This window comes from Brassica oleracea, chromosome C3 (assembly GCF_000695525.1).
Source record: "Brassica oleracea var. oleracea cultivar TO1000 chromosome C3, BOL, whole genome shotgun sequence".
In the NCBI taxonomy this organism is placed as follows: domain Eukaryota; kingdom Viridiplantae; phylum Streptophyta; class Magnoliopsida; order Brassicales; family Brassicaceae; genus Brassica; species Brassica oleracea.
In genome coordinates this window covers 46,353,083-46,357,545 of record NC_027750.1, presented here as the reverse complement: position 1 = coordinate 46,357,545, position 4,463 = coordinate 46,353,083, and the positions used below count along the sequence as shown (strand labels likewise).

At 34.1% G+C, this 4,463-nt stretch overlaps 1 long non-coding RNA gene across 3 annotated transcripts; it reads right to left on the bottom strand.

Moving 5' to 3' along the window:
* Positions 1-376: 376 nt before the first annotated feature.
* LOC106332678 lies at positions 377-2,363 on the bottom strand. Of its 3 annotated transcripts, none has more exons than XR_001268149.1 (6): positions 1,866-2,363; positions 1,633-1,761; positions 1,321-1,436; positions 1,172-1,240; positions 983-1,052; positions 377-911 (listed from the first exon to the last, which is right to left on the bottom strand). It is a non-coding gene; the product is annotated as an uncharacterized LOC106332678 (long non-coding RNA). The 3 variants fall into 3 exon arrangements; XR_001268151.1 differs by having other exon boundaries at positions 1,321-1,432; positions 1,866-2,350; XR_001268150.1 differs by having other exon boundaries at positions 1,633-1,737; positions 1,866-2,350.
* Between the last annotated feature and the right edge of the window lie 2,100 nt (positions 2,364-4,463).

Genomic DNA, 4,463 nt, shown 5'->3' with positions numbered 1-4,463 from the left:
AAATGACAATGTTTAATTGAGAGAAAGTGGGTTCGAAGTTAATGTTAAGATTAAAGGAGATCTAATACGTTTCAGGGCGGTAGTCGGAGTATCTAGGAGACGAAGAGTGGCGGAGGAAGAGTTGAGACATATGTGGTCGTTTTTGGGGAAAACAATTAGATAGGCCATACATGGATATTTACAGGAATAGCCCACCAAAAGAACAAGTATTAAGAGCCAAATAAAAACAAAGATATGTTGTTGAACGGAAAAGAGAAGACACGTGTCCTTTTTTGCCAATAGATTTCTGCTGATGTGGAGGGCTAAGGTGAGAGAAAACTCTGCTTTTATTATTATATAGATATGATGCTCTGTTTTGCTGGTCCTGGTCCAGTGATAGGTGTTTGTGAAATCAAAACAACAAAATATTAAAAAAATATTGTAACGTGTTGGCGATCTATTTTTCTTGGATGTAAGTTAGATTTTCTGGGTTTAAAATGAATTCACTCAAAAAGCCTTGATAGCAATCACGCACGTCAAACTGTTTTTGAAAAAATCTTGTTATTATTTCGAAGAATCTTGAAAAAAGTTGTTTTGTCACACAGAAAATAATCATTTCTTATATTTTGACGGAAGCCATTGAGGGATCAAACGTTTTCAACGATGGAGGGACAAATTTAGTAACAGATTTTAGTTGAGGAATTATTTAACTATAAACATAGTTGAGGGTTTAAATATGGATGAGACTATAGTTGAGGGTTTGTTTTGTTAAAGTCCCCTAATAGAACCACACCACGACCATGCTGCTTGCATCTCCTCCGCACAACCACGCCTTGCCTCCTCCGTCGTCAAGCTTCTTCTACCATTCCACCTACAAGCTCCGATGGCGTCTATTTTCTCTTTACCTCCGGATCTGTTCTCTCCGTCTCAACCTTGAGCAAAAAAAAAATCTGAAGTAAAAGACTTTAACAATTGTAATATAGCCAGATAGTATGTGAATTACCTGTCACAACAATCACAAGAATCACTGCAAATGCAATGCTTCATCCATCGTACCATCCTTATTTGATACCCTGTCAAGATTTTTATCCAAAATAAACAAGATTATGTAACAGAGCAGTTAAGTTGCAGCTGACACTATAAGTTTCGAAGAGGGAAGAGCAGATTTGATTAAATAATTAATCAATCAAACCTCAGTTTTTATCCCAAGTGCTAAAGATACATGCTACTGCAGTCTGCAGCCACCATCAAAGTGACATTGCTGACCAAAAAAGAAACAGTAGCAGAACGTCAGAATGTATAGACCAAGGGATAAAAAAACAGTTTCAGATTTGATTGTACCTATTCCATGGTTTCTGTATGTTTCTACAATGCCGAGTGATAAGATGTAGATCAAAGTCTCCTCTCCTTAAAGTCTCCTCTCCTTGTGAGGAATCGTAACATATTAGATCATCTATCTGTGCGAGACACGAAAACCATCTGCCATAACTTAACCACTTGGCAAATAAGCACATTTACTGAAACCAAGCTAAAACCATAAACCTTACTGACTCAACAATCAAAATCTACACAATTCAAGAGCTTATATCTCATGAAAAGAATAAGAAACTAAGCTAAAACCATAAACAGTGGTTCATAGAACCAAAAAGTCACCTCGCTATCTTTGGCAGTAATGAAACCGATGAGCTCATCAAAGTGACCATCAGGCCGGTTCCGATAAACAGCGGCCCATGAGACGATAACTCCATTCGCAACACTCTGAAAAAAACTCAGACTCATTACCTGTTACCAAAAAAACCAAAGCTTTATTCTTTTCACAAGACACAAAAATAGAATATTTGAAACTCAAATATGCAAAACAACCCAACAAGGAAGTAGCTGCATACTTGATGGGGGAAGATATCGTGATGTATATGCTCTAAACGATTTAGATCATTAGGGTTTATTGGTCTGTAGTATATACTTGGACGGTGAGAGATTCCTCGTTACAAGCCTCTTCGTAGGAAGGAGATTGCATCCAAGATGGGTTTGGGAGAGGACGGCGTCGGAGAAGGCAGCGATTGTCTGATCAACGTGAGCTCCGGCTTTGACGAGGATGATGAGGGATCTCGGGCGTTGGAGCGAGAGGACGAAGTCGTGTGGGGAGTATTGGCCGGATACTGGGAGGTTTCCTTCGACGGCGATGCGATCTAGGGTTTCATCTACTTTGGATGTGGTTCGGTTGTAGACAGAGATTGGGAAGCCTTTCTCGGCGATGTTCAAGGCGAGGTTCTGGCCCATTATGGCGAGACCGACGAGGCCGATTCGGGATAGAACGGCAGACACCAATTCAGTAGAGAGCGTAGAGTGATGAGAGAGAGAGGGAGAGAATTTTTTTTACTCTCCACAATTTTTTGGGACCGAAGTCATTTATATACTAAAACTCAATTCGTTTCACCAATAACAAACTGACAAGTGGAAAATCTTTTTTTTTTAAATGAAAAATACAAAAAACAAAACACGTTATTGTTTAGCAAAATACGGAAGTTTGAAAATAAGACAAATAACCAACTTTTAATGACCCAATCATGTGAAGCAATTTCAAAAAAAAAAAAAAAGTATGTGTGCGATAATTATAGAAGTTAGCTCTGAAAATTTCTTTGCATCTCCTATTTTTCTGGAGTCTAAATATAAACTAACAATTTCCTTATTTTCCTTATAAATTTTACTTTTCGTTGATTTATATAATTCTTCTATTTTCTTCATCTCCTATAAATTTATCTATTCTATTCTCAATTATTACTAAAACCAGATAATACTTTGATATTTTAAATCTCTTTTATTCATTTGTCTTCATCAACAACTACGTATATTCAAAGGTGAGAATTTTCAAATTGTTAGCGATCAAGTGCACTATTACATTTGGTTTATACATGTGTGTCTATTTTGTAGGTAATATGAACTTCATGTGTTTATGAAAGATTACATTTACCCATGTGTACTATAATCAATATTACCTTTTCTAAGGCTTATTAATATAAAAAATCTAGATATCTTATTTTCTGTGTTTTTGTCATATTTAATTTATAAGTTTTTTTTTCATATTTGTTACAGATGGAGAGAACCAATATGAAAAAAGTGACAAAGAAGTTACACACGAAGATGATGATTTTGGTAATGTTTCAGCAAAGAAGGCAAATGAAACTTCACAATTTCAAGATTGGATGGAAGTTAATAGTAAGAACATAGAGAATACAAATAGTAAACATGAAAATTACTCAAGTACAAGAGAATTTTTTTATCTTAGTCTACTTTTAAACAAGATCAAAGGTTCGACCAGTTACGAGGATATACGAACCATTAATGGAATTTTGTATGCTACATTTGAAGATGCTTATAATGCTCTTCTTATTTGAACTATATTTTTTATCATGATAAATTTTACTTATTTTTCATTTATTTATAGCAAACAAAGTGGAAACCTATAAAAAAACAAATATCTGACTTCAACAATATTAAATTTTCAACTAACGAAGATATACAGAGTGATACTAAATACTATGGTTTGATATGGTTGGAAATTAAAAACTATGAGTGCTTTGATTTTTGCAAAGAATAGTATACTCTTACAAAACGGTTTCTACGGATCAAATACAAGATTTCTAAATATAGTGTATGTAATTGTATTAAAACTAATATAATAAAGATTAGATAAAATACCAACTCAATAAAATTAAATGAACAATTACCAGAGATAAATATAGAATAACTACCCACTAGTTATCCCACAAACCTTTAAGCCTAATTATTTTCAACTGAACCCACGATAGCTTTACCTTTCCCTTTCTCTTTATTACCACCGCTTCACCTTCTTTTTCTACCATCGTTTCATCTCACTACAAGAAAACATAATCTTAACGAGGGCGGTTTTCCTCGTGAGTTCGTCGTAAAAAAAGCTTTACGACGAATTAGCGAGGAAACACGTTTTCTCGTTACTCATCCGTCGTAACACAAATTTCCTCGCCAATTCGTCGTAACTTAGCGAGGAAAATATTTCGTCGTAAAGACGAAGTACATCATTTTTTCGTAAACACCACTTAAATATTCCACGTAAGGAGGTCGCTATATTTCCTCGTAAATACCTCGAAACGAGTTCCTCGTAAACTACACGTAAATACCTTGAAAGTGTTTCCTCGCAAAATACATGTAACTACCACGAAAGTATTTCCTCGTAAAATACTCGTTTATCTTTCCTCGTCATTTCCTCGTGAATGTTTTCTCGTAAAATACTCGTTTATTATTTCTCGTCATTTCTTCGTAAGATTTCCACGTAAATAGGTCGTACATTAGCTACGAATTTACTTCGTTTTTATTATTTTATAGAATTTAAAAATATAATTAAAAATATAATTAAAATTATTTAATTTATTATTAAAATTATAATTTAAATAAAAATAAATCAATACGAAAATATTTTATATATAAATAAGTTTTGAATTTATAAT